The following is a 23,648-nucleotide window of genomic DNA, read 5'->3' on the forward strand; positions in this document are numbered from 1 at the left end:
GTCAGGCGATTTAGGTAGACACACCATAATTTGCAATACCTTCTGTTGTGTTGCTAGAAGGCCCTTGCTAGAAGGTGTTGCTAGAAGGTCCAGCTTCGGGTAATCGTCTTGTAATATAAAATTTCTTCCACAAAGTCGAAGTCCAGAAGGTATTGCATTATGTTCAAGAATGTTTTTATAGCTTCTTTTCTTAAAATTCCTTCAATTCTGACGATATTACTCACCCATTCCAGAAAAACAGAAGCAATCCCCGATCATGGTGGATTCGCCACCGTGCTTGACTGTTTTTTCTTCAGTTGATCGTCTCGTTAAACGCTACTCTTGGATCCAAAAATTTCAACTTTGGATTCATCCATCCCTGGTATGTTTTCCTATTTTTTAATTGTTCAATGTTGATGGCCAAGAGCCAATTGGACAATTTGATTCCAAGCCATCCGCTGCTTTCGATTTTCTCAAGCTTAATAAGGGTTTTCGGACCGCTACGCGACCATGACGTCCTGCTTGTTGAAGACGAAGTTTTACAGTGGATGCAGACGCTGGACTTTCTCTGTACCTATTGGACTCAGCTCGAATTTTTCGCCAATACTTCTCATGGAATAACTTTCTTTATAAAGAGTTGTAATAACACTTCTTTTCTGAACACTCAGTTCCTTATTTCTTGCCACGTTCATCACGAAACACATAAATGTTACACCAAACATTCTTTCTGAATGATTGGTGTTCGATTTTATAAGTTATAGCTCTTATTCCTTAATTTAAATTATTGAAAATCATTCTAGAATCTTCTATAATATCGAACCAATAGTCCTACTTTCTAGAATATTCAAGAATCATCTACAAGGTTCAGAAATCTTCTACAATCCTTTCAGCCCCCATGTGATCATAAGGGTGTGGCTGAGAGGCTATAGCCACACCCTTATGATCAAAACAATGTGGATTCTTTACTACTACGTGATATTCGAAGCTTAAAGATTCCCTGGAACATTACCTTAGTCCTATTATTAAACAACTAAAACGAAAGTAACTAATATCGTTTTTAAAAACGATATTAGTTACTTTCTTTAAGACTGTAGCATCCCCTGACAGTTGACTACAAAATTTAAATTTTAAACACGTTGTATTTCAATTATTATTAAATTGCACTAAGAAAAAAGTAAACTGCATTACGAAAGCGTTGACATCGCTAAACTAATATCAATTCCCCCGGAATATTGCTTTAGCCTTCCTTTAATTGATTTAAAGCATTAATTAAAACACTGTAGTTATTATATTAATCTCTTAAATATTTTATTATTGAGGATAAAGATTTCTGCAATATCCTTCGGAATTTTATAATAAAGATTTCTGCAATATCCTTCGGAATTTTATACTTTCTGTCTGAAGTTGTTACAGTGGTGACGTGCCCTAGACGTCTGTCTGCAAAATGAGTTGGCACTCGGTTTCAGACTGTATTATTTAACTTTCTTTTTTCTTCTTAATTCTTCATCGGTGTATTAAGAATACAAAAGAAAACAGCTGAAACCAAGTGCCAGAAACCGTTAAAACATCTTAAGCAATTCTAAAAATCCTTCAGCAGTAAAAGAGACGAATCATGAAGCTTTTCTACTCGTAGAATTCTTTCTACCGAAAAGAAAAGCATTTAAAGAAAGATCGTAATGATTCCATTGTATATGAAAAGCAAAATGTCTTATGGTAATGGTCCGACGTACTTCACAATATACCACGAGCTTTCTCCCGCTAAGCACCTATTGGTGCTCTCTGACGTTTTTTTAGTCTATAGGTGAGTAGTGTGTTCCAAGGATGGGTCGCACCCGTTAATGATTTATCTGAATTTAAAAAAAAAAATCATATAAATGATTAATGGGTACAACCCAAAAAACACACACACTTCAGCCATCCGTACCTTCCAAGAATTTGTCTAGTTCTTCCTTGAATTTATTCAACCCATCCACTTCCACAGCAACGGATGAAAGCCTGTTCCAACAATCAACCATCCGCTGGCTGAAGCCAAACTTCTGCACTTCCATCCTGCAACATCCTTCCACAACTTGAATTTATGTTCTCTCACGTGTGTGGTCTCAGCAAGTGGAAAAATGTCATTAACATTCAGCTTACCCAATCCATTCAAGGCCTTAAACACCTCAATCCGATTACCAATCTGGTTGGCCTTCTCTGCAACTGTTCCAGCATCATTCTACATCCTTCTAAAGTGGAGCCTCTAGACCTGCATACAGTACTTAAGATGTAGCATAATCGTGGCCTTGTACAAAATGATAATTTTATGGATGTGTGTTGCACTCTACCCAGTTGTCGTCGTTGGTTGGTATAATTACCATCCTCCCCTCATCGGCTGAAAAAAGAGCTGAGTTCGAATCCCGTCAATGGCGTAGGAATTTTTATGGATCTTTTTTCAAAAATTGGCGAGTTAATCGGTCTCAGAGTGTCTTTCGAATGGACTGGTCCGTTCCTCCGAAATTAATCCCATCGAACACACCCCTAGGAAGACATTTCAACTCGTTTCGATAGTCCAGTGACCATTAACCGGAAATAACGCTTACACAAGAGTGGCGATCAATAACTCATTGATACCTTCATTTTATTGATCCATTAAAGTTGCAAAACATGTCTGGCTGTTGGGTGGGAACTATATACTATATAAAAGCTTTTCCTTTCTCTCTTTTAATACACACTTCACTATTTCTGGCATTATGAAAATCTACTCCCTTAGAATATTCTTTAAAGGGATCGGTTATGACATTGATGACGGAGTGCAAGGGACTTTGTCAAAGTATGGCAGCAGTTCTATTTTTGTGTTCCTAAATACTTATTAGCCCTTCCACAAACATGGACTCCAGCATTAATATTGACCAGTCTCGTCTAATGAATCTTTCTCGAAGAAATCCATTACTTTGAAACCCAAGCATGTTGCTGAAGGTTATTTGTCTCCAACTAGCAGTCTGACATTTGTCTCTTGTGTAAACACCAACCTTGGAATCTTCGTCTGTATTCTCCGATGTTCTTCAGTTCCAGTCAGCAAAGAAAGTCCTTCCAGCAACTCCAACCGAATGGAAGGTGTACACAAGGGACAGAATACCCTCTTACTTTCATTGTTATGATTAATAACAATGAAGGGCCGGACCAAATACGTAGCGAAATTGATCATCCAAGGCAATCGGTCATCAGTAATTCATTACTCTAGGAACCATCTTATATGTGATGTGTTCCTCGTTAATAATGTAATGCTGAAATTCTATTGGATTCTTACCTTGTTTACACACATACACATGAAAAATAAAACAAAATTACACGAAACCATAGTAACGAAAAAGTCGAAGTTCATCTCTTACATGCATTTTTCTTAACTCCTGAAGATATATTGCAGGGTGCTGCTAATCTCGAACTAAAAGCTATATATCAATTCCACACCTGTTTCTAGTTCGAGAGTATCTTCTCCTGTAGGTCGTTATAGTCATGGAAGAGAAACGAATGAATCAATCTCGTATTGTAGAGACCACGAGTTGCCTCAGCGTTACACTCTAAATAAAAAGCACTGCTCCAATGGAAAAGTATAGCGTATTGCTATTTATTTAAAATGCATTTTAAAAACATAAATTTATTTATATAAACAATTATATAATTATATAAAATCACATAATAATTAATATAATAAACTATAAATTATTATAAATAAATCAACAAAAATTTTAAGTTTATAATTATTTGTTTATGAAAATTCGGCGAGTTCCTAAGCAAATAATTACAGTTTAAGTCGATTTGTTTATATAATTTTATAATTTATAGAAATATTTGTTTGTTTATGAAAACCTGAGCGTTTATGAAGTTTATGAAGATCTTGCGTTTTAATAAACAATTTAGGAAACTTCTATTTTCGACTACAACTTATTTTAAACTTTCATAAACTTAACACTTTAACTTGATCTATTTTATAATTAATTATAAACTTCTTAGACTTTTATCTCGTTTTAAATATAAACTTTCATAAACTTACAATTTGTTTATCTAGTTTTATTGACACTATTATAAACTTTCATAAATTTTTTATGATTATTTTTAATCGATCATATAATTTCATATACAATTTGTTTGGCTTGGTTTGTTTATAATCATTATAAACTTTCATAAACTTTAAAATAATTATTTTTTTATAAATAAAAATAAATATTTATTTTAGTTATTAGATATGTATATATTTCTTGATTTATGATTTCTAGTTTTCATAAATTTATGACAAATTCAAAAAAAAAAAAAAACGTTTCGGAGTTCATTTTATGATAACACGAATTTATCGTAGAGAAAATTGAATTTGAGTACATTTGCGCAGAATCCACAGAATCTTTAATGGTCGCGTGCAAAATAATTTAAAAATGATGCAAATACAACAATTGCGTGATGCCACGATTGTGTACTGACCTGAGATAACGTCCCAATGACCTTTCTGGAGATGGCGAAAAAATCAGTCGAAAGTAGGAGCAGCTTATCGGCCCGAAGATGGAATTCAGGAGGGTTCGTACGAAATCATAGCCAACAGCTGATAAGCAGGAGTCACTCTGATGTCTCCTCAATCATTTAACCTTTAAGTCTCGTGCTTTTAAAACTCCTCGCATCGCGTGACCCGGAGACAGACTCTGTTTGCAAACGCTCTCCTCGGAGCGTCTCCCAACTATCACCTTGGCAACAGCACACAATCGATGAGGGCTTGTTGCAGCATAATGAACAACGAATGTTGCCACCAGAGGGCGTCGCTAGACACTTCGTACTGTCGGAAGGCGATCGGCAAGGTGACGCGTTGCGGTTCGGGGATGCCAACTGTCCCCCCGGTCACACATTGGACGTCGCCAACACTCCTGCACTAGGAGAAGGAGACGGCCGTGTTTATTCATTAGTGGACGAAAACCACCCGGACACTATGTACCGATGAGGGACGAATAGTAAGTGGCTGGCTTCTAGGGGAACGAAGGAAGTCTCGAACTATGAGAAGGAGAAAAACCAGTTGCTGTCATCAGTGATGTTTCGGATTACCATTCCCACATTTGGGCAGCCCCTTCCTGATGCGGGCATCTCTGCAAGAGAATTTCGGGATTAACTGAAAGCATCCATACACATCTTCCAACATCCCGTGTGTATTATCAAGGTAAGTTCGTTTTTCGAGGTGTTCTTTTTTTTTTTTTTTTCTTTTTCTTTCCCTTAACCTCTTTTGTCATCGAGAAAAATGGCACTATTCATTAACACTTCACCTGATTTGTCATCTCTGACGCAGTTTACAGTTTCTACGATAGTGTTGACATTTGTAATGGGAGTTCTAACGCATGCCTTTGAATGTATGTCGGTGAGACGAAGAGAAAGTACATCACGCACTAGTTTTTTTTTTTCTTTTTCTTCACACGACATTACTTTTACAGCGATTTTATTAAATTTTGTTAAGCAACCACGCGAGAAAAACGTGTTAGCACTTTTTTGTCTTTTGTAATGTCAGTTTCATAAAAATCGAGCTCGTGAAAAACAAAATAGAAAGTGCTGTTCTATCTTCATGTATATTTCAATTGTTAAGCGCGTGCTTAGTTTAGCAAAAAAAAAAAGTTCAAGTCCATTTCAAGCTCGTGCACCTTGTTAAAACTGTTTTTTTGTTCCCTGGTACATTTCAAGCTCGTGCACATTGTTAAAAGTGTTCTTTTGTCCTCAGGTCCATTTCAATCGCTAAGCTCGTGCAGACTTTCAGTAAAAGTGCTTTTTTTTTGTTTCGAGTCTGTTTCAACAGCAAAATTCAGATTTAGAATAAAAGTGTTATTTTGTTTAGTTTATTTCCTTTAAGATCGTGCAATTTATATAATGACAAACGACCAATCAAAACAAAAACCTAAATTCACAGATTTTTCATCCCAGAGATTTCCTTCTTTGTCTTCCTGTCTATCACTTTAATCTTCACGCATTTTGATCCAAATTACCATAAACTGAGCTTCAGAAGGCTGATATAAGGTTGTCATTCGTACATTTGGATCTTTGAGTTCACTTTCCAACTTCCTTTTAGGCCATACAATGATGGAACTGTATTTACATTGCTGATCACTTGTTGATTGTCAACTTCCATCGTACTTCTAATAAAAGTATTAATTGTTTTAATCAGAAAAGTATAAGACAAATATCTTACAACACTGCGAAACAGATGGTGACGGACTATTTGGCTCAAATCCAACTGGATCACCGGGAAATGGTGGCAGCACGAGTCCTAGTTTTGAGGACACTTTCAAGGACGATTCCGCCACTGAGAGAAACCTTGAAAGAATGGTTTCAGTTGAAGATTTCTTTGGGACTTCGTGGAACCTCCCACAGAGTTTAATTGATTTAATGAAAGATAATTTCGAATAGTAATTGGGCATCCTTCCCAGCGTCTCAGGATTGTTTCCTTTTGGCGATTCTTTCTTTGCGTTTTTTGGCACTACGGACGTCTTACATGCACGAGATCTAATCCGTAGTTGAATGTGTGTTACAAAACTTCTTAAGAGTATAAAACAATATACAATGAACGTCTTGTACTCCTACAAATATCCTTGGATATGAAACCACCGTGGCCCAACTTCGGCTGCATCTGATAGGTTATTCGACTGGTTTTTATCCACAAGATCTCCACTCAATCTGCACGAGACTGCGAGACTGTATGTATAAAAATCTCAGGCTTTCGAGTTTTTTGCAGTCGATGTAGCTGAACTGCCACTTCGTAGAAAAGATTATTGTATTCATGTCAATTCAGAGGTCAGCCATTTATTCAAACGCTTCGGGCCATAAAGGTTGGCCCGAATGGCGCGATCGTTGGAGATCGATCAATGCCGACTTCCTTGTGTGCCGATAAAGGGCGTGTTTGGAGGCACGTGCCCGACAATAGAAGTGATTTCATTTTCTTAGCTGTCACTAATAATTTTCCACAGTTCTTGCACTGCATTTTTTTCCCTTAAAATCTCGTGGATGACGTCATTGAAAAGAAAGATGTCTCAGGAAGGCCATACATCTTGCTTTTACACCCACACCATGAAAATGGCTTCTTCTGGCATAAATGTTCATTCTTGTTTTGCCATTCAGTTTTCTGGGTTTGTTTCAAATTACTGTTTGTCACGTGTCTCGTCCCAGTCCGGAAATGAAAGATAGGATGTAACGAAAGGTTTAGCTGAGTTCATTCCTGATTATCTCAGCAACAAAGTTTATAGTGGAGCCAGTCTTTTTCTGCCACGTTCATTCGTTCATTTAATAGATGCAGCAAAGAGATTTAAGTACATTGTTATGCGCCTGCGTAGATTATTTGTAATTTTAAAGCATGAGAGCTGGTTTTAGAGTGGCACGTCGATTTTAGCTGACTTACGAATGCGAATTAAAATTTAATCAGTTATAGCATCGGTTTTCATAAATAGAAAAATAAAATAAATATAAATGGATGAAAAATACAAAAAAGTATTTACTTTTAACGTTGCAGTGTTGTTGTGGCAGTCCATGGTCCAATGGAAATTTCTAGCCAACAGCCGCTAATGTCCTTCGAAATTAAAGATATCCTCGGTTTAAGGAATACACTGGCACAGTCCTTCCTTCTTTCTGAAATAAAATGAAAGAAACAAAGAAAAATGAAAAGATGATAAACATAATAGAAAAAGGAATAAAAGAATTGTGAACATGAAAGAGAAAGAGAGAGAGAGAGAAGTCCAGATTGATAAAGAGGCAAATAAACATTGATAGACTGGTAGGATTGATAGAAAAACAAACATCGATACAATAGTAAAGATTTATACAGAGAAAGAAATACAGATATGTAGAGATTAACAGAGGAATCATTTAGCCATTTAGAGAAAAAGAGAGAAGTAACCAAAGAGCTTGGAACATAGATGAAGGGATTTAACAAAATTTAATAAACATTTGCAACGAAATCTGCCATTATCGAATCCGTGCTGTTTTTAGGGTTAGAGGAGTTCTATCCCATAACTTTTTCTTTAAACTGTACCTCATTGCTCAACAATCGATCAACAGGGATGAAAAACTCTAAAGAGTTTCTAATTTCCCCTTTTGTTAGCATTAGATTAACATAAATCATTCCCCGAACACCAAACAACACCTGGATTGGCGCCACGAAGGGTTTTGTAAAGTCATGGTACCTTCGTGTACCTTTGTGCCTCAATAAAGATCATTTATTTATCTTTCACGGTACATTACTGTACGTGTTTGTAAACAACATTAATGCAGAAACTTTTATCCAGTTATATAAGTTTGGAGAGCTATCTTGTCCTTCGAATGTTTTTGAGGACAGAAAAAAAAAAAAAAACTTTGCCTTCACAACGAGTTGGCTTACTTCCAACTACTTTGTTCTGTTAATTTTGTCCAGCAGTGCTGCTGGACAAAATTAACAGAACAACATGTTTTTCATGAATATTTTATTGTGACTGTTGTTGTCGAACCCAAATATTTGATATGAAGGCATCCTGGTATGCAAATTCCAGGTATCCAATAGAAATCGATCTACTACCTTACAGAGCCACACATTATGCAAACCGTGTCACCTTTTAGCTTAAAAACAGATTCTAGACGTTCTTTCATCTGGAGACAACGAGGAATGCGGTACCATCCCTCCAACATCAAAGAAAGGGACACTTACGGCGAAGAAAGTGTTCTGGTGTGGAGAATAATGATCAACCATCGCACCCCTCTTCATTTTTTTTGATAGGAGTATCATAGCTGCACAGAAGTACCAAAAACAGATCCTCAAACTCTATGTACGACTTTTTTAGGGGTGCAGTTAGCCGAAATTTTCTTTTCATGCGCGACAACGCCACTGCATGTAGAACTCAAGTGGTGGAGGAATATCTTGAAACTGAAGATGTCCAACGACTGCTGTGGCCAGCACGATCACAGACTTAAATACGATTGAACATGTGACGTCCTTGGGCGTCGCATTGCACGCAGACAGCCAATCTCTCCGTCACTTGGCGAGCTGAGGTCTGCGCCGGTGGAAGAATGGGATTTGTTGCCACAGAATCTTCTAGACACCCTTATATCGAGCCTAGTTCACCGATTTGTACCGCTACATTGCAAGCTGCATGAGTTACAGTACGTGTTCTGTTAATTTTGTCGAGAAGTGTAGATACAGACAAACGAGAATTAAAACGTACAGTTCGGGAACATTAAAATCGATAAACTAAATTCAAGTAGAACATCGGCCATGGTCTGCACCATAATGAATGAGTTCCACCCGATGAGTTCTAAGGTTGTTGGCGCCTCCTCAAAAGTTCCACAGAAAAGAGTTGTTTCTTGACCCAATTGTGAGGATGAATGGATACTGGGTACGTCACTATGCAACCCAGAAACCAAATAGATGAGCAAACAACGGAAACATTCATCTTCACCAACTCCCAAAAAACAAAGGTTCAGTTGTATGTCATCATGTTGTCATTCTTGTAGGACATAAAGGTATCAAATAAAGTTGGAGAGACTCTGAAAACTATTCAAAGCTGTTTGCCTCCTAGCCGACAACACACCTGCTCAAAAGTCTGCTCTAACAGTGGACTTTGCAATCAGGTGAAAATCTTTGAAAATCTGCAACACGAACCTTATTCTGCTGATCTCTAACCTTCAGACTTCTTTCTCTTCCATAAATGAAGGAACCATTAAGGGAGCCGCAGATTTCAGACTAATGGGGAGGTGATAATGTAAGTGGAAGCTTAGTGTTTTGAGGTCTATTTGGAGAGGCTTGAAGGAGCTTGAAGGATGAAATTGTCAGCCAAGTTCAAATTCCACGTGGTTGGCAGAGTTGTTATAATCACTGTCCTCCACACCTGACTTCGAGTCCGATCGATAACGCGAGGAATTTTTATTGGCCTTTTCACAACGTGGTTGAGTTAGTCGGTCTCAGGAAAAGGAACATTGATTTTTCTCCCGGAACCAACCTTGGGTATTTCGTCCAGCAAATCATTCACTCTCACTAGGAGCAGTTTTGTAGAATTCTGGCCTCATGACGTAGGTAATTATCGTGTTGGGAGAACCAATTCACAGATGGATATACTACAGCCATTAAGAGATGCAAATGGTAGGTGCACTTATAAATTGGCTCAGCAAGTGTATCCATCTTGGAAGATACCATCGCCATTCGGAAAAAAGTATAACATAGCGGGGTGTACACAGTCAGCAAGAAGTTGACGATAGCGGGGACCACTGATACGCACCAGGGGTCCAAGGTCCTGCCAGTGAAACATGCCCCACACCATACAACCGCCTCCACAGGCCTGCACTTTTGATGCCATGAATGATGGATCGAGAGCCTCATGCTGTTGACGTCAATCTTCGGATCAGCCTGCAATAAGAAACACAATATCAACTGCTTCATTCTGCAATATACGTATGATGGGGTGATATGGGTAAGTGGTAGGCGCATCAGCAACTTGGGCCATATTGCGCCAGTAAATTGAGATCGATTTGTTGTGTGCTCGACGAAAACTCGATCTTCCGGGAGAAAAAAACTACCCTGCCGGAGAACGACTAACACAGCCAAGTTCAGAAAAAGGCCAATAAAAATTCGTCCTGTCATTGAGAGAGGAGTTTTATGGGCCTTTTTCACAACGTGGCTGAGTTAGTCGGTCTCAGACGAGGGTAGCATGGTTTTTCTTCCCGTAACGCGGGTTTTCATCCAGCAAACAGAAGATCGCCCACAGAATCCTCAATTTACAGACAATATACGCGAAGCAATATGGCCTTAGTTGCCGATGCTCCTTATACCATATTACAACAACTAAATATTAAATGTATGTTAATCTATGCCATGATAAAAGTGTTCAAAGTTGCCAATTAGTTGCTGTTATTTTGTTCAGTACTTATCATGTGCTACCAATAATTTTACCCATGACTATCAATATTCTTTTCAGTCAGTATCATTCCAATAATATGATCACTTTTGTGAAGATTTGGTAACAGAAATTTCATTTATGTATTTTTACTATTAAATGCTAAAAATACTTAAAAATAGTAGCAGTTGCTATTAATTTTTCCGGCATTGTACCTATGCGTATAGCTCATGTGATGAAACAAAGAAATAATAATTGGTGAATTTATATTCGTCTCTGATTTTAATAAAAATTGAGATGGCTCGAAAATTTGTAATGGGGATTGCAAGAACGAAATCTGAAATGAAGGTGGGCCACACCCGCAGACGTATGAGGTTCCACAGCAGACGACACAAGAGATACCCTCTCCTCACCATTGACTGTCATTGATGGCGAATTCCACAACCAGCGTGTTGTGTCAACAACAGGCTGGTTGGTCGCTAGATGAGTGGAAACGACTGCTCTGGTTGGATGAGTACAAATACCTGGTGCAAAGGTATTTGGATGAGTACAAATACCTGGTGCAAAGGACGCCTTGGTGTATGTCTCAAGCAACACAAGTCCAAGGATCCATCGTGCATGGTGCCCACTATCCAGGCAGATGTTGGTGGTTGCTTAATATGAGGCATGTTTTGCTGGCAAGAACTACGGCCCCTAGTTCGTATAGGTCAATGTTTCCTCAATGTCACCATTGAGGTCTACTGGCAGCCCTTAGGAGAACATGTGCATCCTGCTACGTTTTATTTTTTCCCGGACACAAACGGGATCTTAGAAGACGATAATGCGCTATGTCATTGACCCCGCACTGTGTAAGGGTGATTCGTGGAACACAGTGACATCACCCATCTTGATTAGCCTCCAAATTCCCTCGATCTCAGTCCAATTTAACACCTATGGAATGTTTTAGAACTGGAAGTGAGGCGTCATTTATTTCGACACTGTGGAAAGTCTTGCAGACAATATACGCTACAGATCTCTACGGACGTCTTCAGACAACTAGTGGAATCGACGTTTAGCGTCTGTTATCCGCGCGAATGGGTGGCCCAATACAGCATTCGGTAGGTGATCATAATTCAGCGATCACTCAGTATGTATATGTATTCATGGATTACCAGGATTACATCAATGTCCGGAATGTTGATATGATTCTGTTGTGTGGTGGGTTCTAGCGTGAGAATTACGTATAGAGGAGCAAGTGTTCAAAAGGTAAAACTAGTGTGCAAACATTAGTTTTAATGCCATCATGGCAATTCATAGCCCATAATCGATCCCAATCTTCCTGTGCATTATACTTGTTTTTAAAATCATGTACAGTATGTATGCATTTTTATTTTTGTACTCATTTTTTAACCTAATTTGGTTCTAAATCTCTTTATCTTTGATCCTTGCCTTACAAATTTGAACTCAAGTCTTGTTTCTGCCTCCACTAGTCCCTTCCTTTTCAACCTGCAATTTTTTCATACAGTAGAGTTTGCAATAGTTCTAAGAGGATAAACAATGAAATTGTTGTTTCAAAATAATAAATGATTTAAAAATATAATTGTCGTTCGTTTTTAGCAGTTTTCGTAGTGTTTATTTTATTTACAGTTTTTTGTTTATTTTTTCAAGCAAATATCAATTAAAAAAAAAAAAAACGTAATTCACTATGTAATCCACGCCAATAGAAGAAAACCGACCACTCGTCACGTGACTATAATCAACAGACAGTTATTACTATACAGAAAAGGTGTTTTATTAATTCTACAGTTTTGAAGTTAAAAGTTCAAAGAATTTAAAATAATTTTCATTTTTTAGGACTAAAATAAATCTTTAAAACTTATTGTAAATGATAATTCACATAATAAGAGATCGAACTCAGTTTAATCTGGTTTATTTTAACATGCTGTATTTTAACACTGTTGATATAAAAAAATACCGGTATGCATAAATTCAAGGCTTTTTGCTGATACTTTTACTAATTAACAGTACCAGTTTATACTAATTAAATAGTTACCAGAGTTACCAATTCGATTTGTGGTACAGTTGTTTAGAATAAAATTACGTACTCAAGTTCAGACCCGGATGTTAATATTTTAATAGGAAGTGATATATAACAGCCGGGTTACTCTCGAAGCCAGACGCCGATCGCACGCAATTCTCGCATTTCATTCATAAAAAAAGAAAGAAAGAAAAAAAAAAGGTATATTCAGGTAATTTAGGGCTATTAAGTTCGCATAAAATAATGATGAACAGTATTTGTCACGAAGCCCAATAGCTATTTCAAACAGTGTAGTAATGGCAGCCAGGATATTTTTCTTGAGCGCATTTCTTGGCAGACTTGCCGAGTTCATAAATCATTAAATTAATGTCTTATCAACGCATAATTTAAAAGCAATCTTTGCACGCGTCACTCTCTTTGACAGTTAAATCTGAAGTAACGGATGAGTACACTAAGAGGAAAACAAAATATGCGAAATATTCAGTATTTACTTCAAAAGTGCTTATTGCATACCTGGCTTTGATATATTTTTGATTTGTGTCCTTCCGCAGAAAGTAGTTCTGCATTATGATGGGAATCGAGGGCAACTGAGGAGAGAAAGGGGACACTTAAGTGTGAATTTCGTATATATGAACTATAAGAAGTTGTTTCGAAGAAAACTTAGTTGGTTAAATGATCCAGAAAATTTCTAATTAGATGTTATGGACTTTAGAACTGAAGTAAATTTAGGGCAGTGGTTTGAGGCGTACCAGAGTTCGTGCCGTTCCTAATCGTCCCAGTGACCCCGTGACATTTACAGTACGTTGCCAATTTTCTTTTATAGACATTTTATTATTTCATACATATTTTCCTACTCTATAAACTTTTCCAATAATAGTATACACATCAAATACACTATGTTACCAAAAGTATTGAAACACTAAGAGAAAAGACAACTTTAGAGAACAGAATTTAATACGGTGGAGGATCTCTTTTGGTCTGAAGTACGACACATGGAGCAATTTATATCAATTTATAACGCGTTAATGAAAATATTTTTCCATTCCTCCTTTCAGTATGATAGAGGACAAAATACACTGCTCGACAAAATTAACAGAACACGTGCATCTGGCGATGCAATGGGGCAAAATTTTTTATGGTGGTGTACCATAGAATAACAATGAAATGAGGAGACCGAAAAACTTCGGACATATAAGGATGTTGTATAAGAATGACCAAAAAGGTCACATTAGAGAAGTCGATACAAGATGCTTGAAAATATGGTCACATGACATCACTAATGGCGTATGATATAATGGTGTCTATAAGATCCTGTGGCAATGAATCTCATTCTTCCACCAGCGCAGACCTTAGTTCACCAAGTGACCGAGGAGTTGGCTGTCGGCGTGTAATGCAACGCCTGAGGGCGTCCCACACAGTTTCGTTGGGATTTACGTCTGCTGATCGTGCTGGCCACGGCAGTCGCTGGATATCTTCGGTTTCAAGCTATTCTTCCACCACTTGAGCTCTAATGCAATGGCGTTGTTGTTCGTGAAAAGAAAATCAGGGCCAACCGTGCCCTTAAAAAGTCATACATAGAGTTCGAGGATCTGCTCTTGATACCTCTGCGTAATTATTGTACCCCTATCAAAAACATGAAGAGGGGTGCGGCGTTGATCATTATTACACCCCACACAAGAACACCGCCTCCATCTTTAGTGTCCCTTTCATTGATGATGGAGGGATGGTACCGCATTCCTCGTTGTCTCCAGATGAAATAACGTCTAGAATTTGTTTGTAGGCTAAAACGGGATTCATCAGAGAATAGAACTAAACCAGTCCAGAAACCACAATTTTACATAAAATTAGCTCAAATATTAATGCTCCAGTACTTTTGGTGATGTAGTGTAATATGATTAGAATAAAGCAGAAGACTATTGAATTTAGTTCAAACAGTTTCTGTAGCGTTTAAAGAAGCGAATCCTAAGAAGTGTGCTTTTTTTTTTTAGTAACTAGCAGTCACTGGAAATATTTCAATGGGGTGAATTGTTAAAGAGGAGACCACTAATTGTTTCTGACTTTCTTGAATGATATCTTTGGGTTAATAAAGGTCACGCTATTGAAAACTGCAGATGATATAACATCTGAAGAATGGTCAATGATACAAGTTGATTGATATCTTTTGGACTTGATTAAAAAGCCATCGTGGTGGACAGCAAAAGGGAACTGAAGTTTAATGTCCTCAAATCGTTTGGCAAAAATGCGACTTGAGAATATCTTCTGGGGGAGAGCTGGGCATGGAGATAAAGTTCGAAAAAGAAAGAAGTTTATGCTACCATCCGACACGAAAGTTACCATGCAGTAATATACCATATAATGTATCAAAGCGTAATAATGTCTGTGTAGAGTTGAATCCCTTATTATTTGATCCTACTTATTGTGATTCTTGAAATGCTCAAAAAATTATGAAGAAAGGTACTGTCCATTGTCATCAGCTCCAAATCAAAGTCATTCACCTTCCCATTTGCTAATACTAAAGGTGATTACAAGTGTCCTTCGCGTTTTGTCTCAAGATGGTTGACCTACTTTTCTGAAGCCTACGTGTCTCTTTGTAACGATCAGACCTTTTTAATTTTCAAAGAAAAAAAGTTCTGCAAAGAAGAACCCAATGAATATCCACTTTTCCTTTAGTTTGTAGATAAATTATGCGCTCACGTGCACTTCTTAAGAGGCCCTTTTTTTTGAAAATTGTAGCCGATGTTCCAACTTGAAAAATTTATCCAAAAGAAGAAAGAAATCTTTTAAATGCAAAAATGGCTTGCAGAACAGCAGTCATCCGATGAACTTTCCAGTTTTCACAATAATGTCGCAGTCTTCAGGGCGCCTTCAGAAGGCACTCGAAAGACCATGACAACTTAGGCCATATTGCGCTGTAGATATTATGTTTGTAAAGGGCGTTTGTTCTGTGGTCGTTTTCTGTTTGCTGGATGAAAAACCATGCTATCCTCTCCTGAGACCGACACTCTCAGAAGACCGAATATTCTACATGAAGAGAGCATATTCTTGGAAGACAGTTGGAACATATCATTCTCGGGCACACACCACAAATATTGAAGAATTCCTTCGCATTATGTGGTATACAGCAAATATCTCAGATTACAAAAACATGAGGTCGGACTGGGCATTACCTATTGGATCAAGAATTAATCGCATATGATCCACAATTTATCTTTCTTTCTAAGGGGAAACCGTGACCTTCCTGGTTCTTCCCAGATATCAGAGGACTGTGCAAATCTGCTAGAAAAGGAAAACTCCTCACTTAAACAACCCACTGTCATGCCTTGTGAAGCGAAGGAAATTGGAACAAATCAGGTGCTTTGCTGGCGTATGGGGTCCCCATTCGACAGTAACCTCATCCAAACAAATAACAGAATTCTTTTCTGAAAGTAGGCAAACAAATAAGCAGAATTACCAAAATGTGGTAATTCTGTTTTTTTGTTTGCACACCTCAGCACAGATTGAGGTGATCTTGTCTGAACTGAACGGGGAACTTGATCTGTCCGATCACAAGACAAGCAGATGGAACATCTTAGGCAGGACCTCCATAATAAAACTAGGACATTGGTACTTAGAACTCAAGAAATAAAAATCAAAGCAAGGACAAACGTACCCTTCGATCTCTCTCTCTCGCATGCAGTACAGGCTGTTCAAGTGGCAACCACTTCAGGATTCCATCAAGCAAACTTCGGTCCAAACCGTTACAAGAATCTTCATCTGATGACCAGATCCTCAATCTCCAATTTTCGATGAGGTCAGATATGTCTGAGCTTCAATTGAAAAGATTTTACATTTGAAAAACCTGCTGCAACTAGTTTTCCTTCTTCAAACTGGTGTCCAGATCATTTACTAGGGGCATTTTTGAAAAGTTCGTTGGTCAGAGTATGAAGGGTTTATTTGAGGAATCTGGTAACATATTACTTTTCAACATAGTCCTCTTTGGAGTGAATGCACTTTTGCCACCGATGCTACAATGCTTTGATTTTCAGCTGCAAAGAAAGTTTTTTCTCTGGACTTCAGGAATGCATCGACTGTAGCCATGATAGCATTGTTGTTGGGAAACGGATGCCAGCCTGATAGTTTTTCAAATGAAGAAATAGGTGAAAGTCTGATGATGAATACGAGGGATGGTACAGATTTCAAAGCTGCACTTACGCAGTGCAGCCATGGCAATGACAAACCTGTGAGCAAGCGCGTTGTCCTGGTGGTACAAGACTCCTTTGCTGAGTTTTCCTCGTCATTTGTCTTTGATGTTTTCACTCACACATCTCACAAAACCTACATAATATGCCCTTGTCACTCTCTGGCCTTTCTGAAGGCAGTCCACTAGCAACACCCATTAGCATCCCAAAAATCCGATACAATTATCTTTCGACAGAACATATCGACTTGGCTTTATTTGGAGAAGGAGAACAGTGGTGTTTCCATTTTTTGGATTACTCATTTGTGCCTTGCTGAAAGTGATGGCCTCACGTCTCACCCATGGTCACAAACCTTGCAAAGAAATTTACTGTCTCTGCTTGAAAACGATACACACGTTCACTTGCAAACTCATGAGTTTTTGATTTGCTGTCAACAACTTTGGGACCCATTGTGCTGACACCTTTTTCATTGCGAGAACCTCTGTTATTATGTGGTACACGCGTTCAGATGAGATAATCAAGACGCTGGAACTGTACCAAACTGTAAGTCGTTGATCATTCATCACTAGATCATGCACACTGTCAACAGCTTCTGGAGTGATGGACGTTGCAGTGGTCATCTGTAATTGTAAGTTGTCACACGGTATGATCACAAGTTCTTTGGTAGATAAATTATGTGCGCCTTCCTGGAGTTTCTTAGCCAATCCGGTCATGCTCTGTCCGATTTTCAGAAAGGAGTTATTGTTGAAGAAAACAAAAAGAAAAAAACAACAATTGATTAAACAAAGGAAATCACTGGGATGTTGAAATTAAATCAATAATCTCAGAAGTGTACAACAATTGCCACTAGCCTCGCAGATACAAAAAAAGAGACATTCTCTTGCACTCTATCACCATCCATCTTAAGAGCATCCATTTTATTTATAGTTCTCTCTCTGATTCATTAAATCAGACTTCGTTCGGCATCTTTATCCCCGCTCGCGCTCTTTTGTATTATTTCCACATTCTTTCTTCACTTATTGAATAACCGATGGGGGATGGAGGCTGCTATTGATTCAAATCCCTCATAAGTACTTTAGGATGTAATAAATCCTTCACCTGCTCTTGGTTGAGCGAGTTGCCTAGCAACAACAGGTGACGTAACATGGACAGGATTTATTAAAGCTTAAACTACTTTATGTGTATCTCAACGTGGAGCCTTTCATCTTTAAACCACTAAGCATCTGGGAGAATCCTTCACATCTTTCGCTAACTAGATCTCACTAGACAATAGACAGAGCTAGGAAACTCTTAAGAGATAGCAAAGTAATATTTAATGAAATTTTTTTCTTTGCTTTCTGTGTTTTGTTACTCATATGCACTACACTCCAAAAAGTATCTGGACAAACGTTGGTTGATTTACCGATGTGAGACGTGTTAGTCTGGCCAGCATCCGACTTTCCAGTAAGCTGGAACTTTGGATTCCAACTCTTGCAGTCTACGAATCATTCTCAAACAGCACCGATGTTTGAGAATGTGGCAACGTGGCAGTTCTTTCATGGATCTACTTCAAAGAACTGCCACATCGTAACACTCCTCGCCAAAAGTAACAGGACACCTCAATGTTTCAAAGAACCCTTCAGTTCGTCTGATCGGAAGCCTACGTTACGGTTCTTCAAAAAGGTATGTAAACCAATTCACTACAGGCTGTGCAGTATGACGTGGTTCATTGTTGTGCTGAAAGAGAAGAGGGTCCCATACCATACTGCTGCCCAAGAGTAGGAAGAGGGGAATTGAGTGGACTGTCAATGCGTAAAACGACCAATGGTCTAAGCGCAGACTGCAATAAACAATCCAAGATGGTGACAGCACCTCCTCCAAACTACAGTTGGGAACTTACTCTCTGATAAATAGAGTTACATATCCTTCTACGAATATCAATGTCTGCACCCTTTCTGAACTTTGATTGACAGTATTCGATGATGATGATGACCTGTGTAACATCTGAGACCACGGTCTTTTACAGCCTACGCGGGTCTTCAGAAGACGACAGATGTCCCGTACTCAGGAGGAAAGAGGGGGACCACACTGAGCACCAGAGATAATAAAAAGGAAGTCCTCTTAAGTTTACACTCAGGTCTACACTCTTAAGTCTACAGTCAGCATGTAATACAAACATTTCAGAGGTGGAAAAAAATCAGATGGAAGCAGTTGGTGTTTGTCCAATAGATCGGCGTCTTTCAAAAACAAGAGGAGCAAAGTTCTGGAAGGTAGAGTTAATTTCTTTGTTTTCCACAACAAGGTGATGTTCCAGTCCAGTGCAAAAATCTCTAACACCATTATTTAAAGGAATTCTCAAGTCCTCATAAATGTCAAATGAAATAAAACATGATCATTTGCATATAACACGTGTTTGTGCACGCTGTTACATGATTATTTGCCCTCGTGGGTAACACAATTGGTAGGATCACCTTCCTCCCCGCACCGGATGGAAAAGACTTGAGTTCGAGTGATTTTTGTGAATTATGCTCTCTGGTTGAGGAATGTTTGTCATAAAAAGCCGGACCTCGATATCACATTGCTCCAGAGCAGATCAAGTGGCATTAAGTGCATGTGAAACTACCTCGGAATGTTTATGAGTGACCAAGATGAGCCATAGGTAGCTCATCTCTATTATGATACTTGCCAATCGACATAAGAAACTCAATGGCAGTCGCTAGTCTTTTATGATTCCTGAAAATTGTATATGGCTCATTGGCTGATATGATTACTGCTGGATTCGTATGGTGAAAATTTCAATACAGCATTGTAATTAGCGGTCATGTGGTTTGAACCACGTTCACCTCAAATGCGTCTACTACTATACTCTTCTCTAGATGTGTTGGACGTAGTGTTGCCCATAAAAGCCTGCTGTACAAAGTGGAGCAGTGCGGCAATAAGGGACAGTTATTGCAATGGACAAAGGGATGGTTGAGTGGGAGATGACAGAGAGTAGTAATCAATATTCTTGCTACCGTGCATCCTAACACGTTCTTTGACCTTCGTGGAAAGTATTCTCAATGTGTGATACGCGCATCATCAACAGTAAGCTTCTGTTATTCATCTACATTCTCGTTGGCAACATGGGACCATTGTAAAGTGTATATTGGTTTGAAGAAAGATCATTCCCCTTTGGAAACGTTAGAAAACGCACCTTCTTAATAACAAAAAAAAAATCTGTTTTGTTAGCAACAAGAAATTGACATTCCGGATTGCAAGTACTGGGGATTAATGATACATAAATACTCAATAATACAATCAATAGCAATTGTATGGCATTGGCCTCCTTTCAGCATCACTTCAACGGATTCTTGAGTTGTCCATGCCTGACTCAAGCAAGGGGCTTAGAGGGGAACAGGTATCCTGTGTGTTATCAGACACTCAGCCTAAAACACTGATGGATCCAATATCTCTCTATTACAGAAGATTTAGCAGAAGTCCGGTTGGCCTGCCTCCCTAAAATCCACTCATGCACACCTTCTCGATGGTAAGCCCTGTTACGTCACTTAGGTGGAAACGAACGTGTAGAGTGGTTCTCTTCAAGACGCCTCGTCAGCGTGAAGAGGAAGAGACCAAACCCTCCAGCATATGAGAGCACAACAATACAAATGGCCCTCAGTCCCCAGCAGCTTTCACTCTCCCTCTTACGGCAGCGAGAGGATCAGAGTGGAAGCAGAGGATGCTAAGAATCTCTGAGTACGACCAGGCTGCCATGTACGGAAACTGAACTAGGCCTGTTATAACGTACGATCACTCATCGGTGAAGAGAGGATATTAGAGCTGGAAAAGGAATTACAAAATGTGAATTTGAATATCATCGGTTTGGCTGAAACAAGAAGAAGAAATGAATCACTCATAAGTTTATCAAGTGGAAATCTGTTGTACACCAATGGAAACAGTGAAAGTGGAGTTGGGTTTCTCTTCCATAAAGATTTTAAAAACAACATTTTGGAATTCAAAAGTACATCACCAAGGGTGTCAAGACTAATATTCAAGATTTCTAAGAGGTACAAGCAAAAGATTATAATAATGATTTATGCACCAACATCGAGCCATGATGATGAAGAGGTTGAAGAAATCTACACCGAAATTGAGAGTCTTCTAGATGAGCAGAAAACCCACTACACTATTATTATGGGGGACATGAATGCTAAGGTTGGAAAAAGGTAAAACAGCGCAGAAAGAGGAACTATAGGAAATTTTGGAATTGGTGAAAGAAATGAAAGAGGCGAAAGACTTGTGGAATTTGCAGAATCTCAAAGACTGTCAGTAATGAACAATTTTTTTAAGAAAAGGGTGAACAGAAAGTGGACATGGAAGAGTCCAAATGGATTAACAACTAATGAAATCGACTTCATCCTCACTAACAGAAGATATATCGTGAATGATGTTACCGTCCTGAATAAGGTAAATGTTGGAATTGATCACAGAATGGTAAGATGTACACTTGATATAGATGTAGGAAAGGAAAGGAAAAAACTGACTCGAGTAAATAATACAAAAGTCTTTGAGATAACAGAAGAAGAGAAAAACCAGTATGTACTGGAACTTAAGAACACGTTTCAGCTTCTGCAGACTGCTCAGGACCAAGATATCGACGAGGAATATTACAACTTTCTGAAAGTGATAAAGCCCAAGAAACCTATAGGGAAACAGAAATCCAAAGAAGAAAAAATTAGTCAAGAAACACTTGTCATGATGAACCGAAGACGACAAATGAAAAGCAAGATAATCACTGACAAGAGGAAAATTGAGAATACTGAGTTATTTCAAGCCAATAAAAAGAGACTCACAGAGGACATAAGAAGTTTCAACACAAGAAAAGTAGAACAAGCATTAAGGTAAAACAAACGATTTAAATCACGAGCCATGAGCAGTAATACAGAAAGACAAATGATACTGAAACTGAAGAATAGCGATGGTGTAATTATAAACAGCGGAGAAGGCATAATTCAAATAGCAGAAGACTACTATAGAGAATTATAGAAGGAGCGAGGGAATGATGCCAGCAGTGGGAAAGATGGATTGCAAATTAGCAACACATACGACATACCAGATATTCTTCCTGATGAGGTAGAACATGCATTGAAGGAAATGAAAAATCAGAAAGTTCCTGGGGAAGATGAAGTTACTGTAGAGTTGTTAAAATTGGGAGAAAGAGACATAACACAAAAACTGGCAAGGCTCTTCACAAAGTGCATTAGAAAAGGTGTGACGCCTAAGCAGTGGAATAATGCGATCATAGTTTTGCTGCATAAGAAAGGAGATAAATCAGAAATTGGAAATTATAGACCAATTAGCTTGTTATCCCACATGTACAAATTGTTCACAAGGGTCATTACTAACAGATTAGAAAGAATACTTGATGAGAATCAACCGAAAGAGCAAGCTGGCTTTAGGACAGGATTCTCAACTATGGATCACCTTCATGTAATATCACAGCTAATGGAGAAAGCAAATGAATATAAAACACCATTATGCCTGGCATTTGTGGATTATGAAAAGGCATTTGGCTCCATACAGCATAAGGCAATGTTTCGGGCACTGGAAAGGCAAGGCATTGATACCCCATATATTATGATTTTGAAGAAAATATATGACAACACTACCTCCTTTATTTGACTAGATACAGACAGTGGCAAATTTAAAACAGAGAAAGGAGTTCGACAAGGAGACACAATATCTCCGAAGCTGTTTACTGCTGCCCTTGAGGAAGCTTTCAGAAGATTAGACTGGTCGCAGAAAGGAGTCAATGTGAACGGAGAGTACCTAAACCATTTACGATTTGCAGATGACATTGTGGTCATAAGCCACGATCCCAAAGAATTAGAGGAAAATCTTAATCAGTTATGCACAGTTAGTAAGGATTTTGGACTAAAGATGAATGTGGCTAAAACAAAAGTAATGATGAACAAGTATGCCACGGAAAGGGAAATAATGATTGAAGGATTAGTAATTGAAAAGGTGGAGTCATATTCTTATCTGGGACAAGTTATTAACTGTAATAATGATAAATGGCTGGAAGTCAAGAGAAGAATAAATTTTGGATGGATAGCATTCAGGAAATATAGTCACATACTGAAGAGCAATATCCCACTTTGTCTGAAACGTAAAATAATGAACCAATGTTTACTCCCCACCATGACTTATGGAAGAGAAACTTGGACACTCACCAAAGAGTGGAAGAGAAGCTGAGAACTACACAGCGAAGAATGGAACGAATTATATTGGGAATCAGACTGTTAGATAAGAAGAGAAACACATGGATTAGGCAGCAAACTCAAGTAGAGGACATTCTTATCAAAACTAAAGAACTAAAATGGTCTTGGGCAGAACACATAGCTCGAAGACATGATGGCAGATGGACTAAGAAAATAACAGAATGGTATCCAAGAGGAGCTAGAACAAAACCTGGAAGACAAAGGCGGAGATGGATAGATGAAATTCATCAGTTTGTGGGTAGTAAATGGATGGCCAGTGCTCAAAACAGAAGGAACTGGAAAGTTGCTGGAGAGGCCTTCATCCTGCAGTGGATTGAAAATGACTGATGATGATGATGATGATGACTCAAGCAAGCATCCTGGACGAAGCGGTGCTCATTCGAAACGT

At 38.4% G+C, this 23,648-nt stretch overlaps 1 protein-coding gene across 1 annotated transcript in view; it reads left to right on the plus strand.

Moving 5' to 3' along the window:
• Positions 1-4,825: 4,825 nt before the first annotated feature.
• LOC150086456 (uncharacterized) overlaps positions 4,826-23,648 on the plus strand; it is a 46,580-nt gene continuing 27,757 nt past the window's right edge. Inside the window, exon 1 of the mRNA XM_090371393.1 lies at positions 4,826-5,152. The gene's annotated coding sequence lies outside the window, so the exon portion shown is untranslated. The remainder of the gene's footprint in view (positions 5,153-23,648) is intronic.

Source organism: Mastigoproctus giganteus, chromosome 4, assembly GCF_048544385.1.
Source record: "Mastigoproctus giganteus isolate SK-2022 chromosome 4, ASM4854438v1, whole genome shotgun sequence".
Lineage (NCBI taxonomy): Eukaryota > Metazoa > Arthropoda > Arachnida > Uropygi > Thelyphonidae > Mastigoproctus > Mastigoproctus giganteus.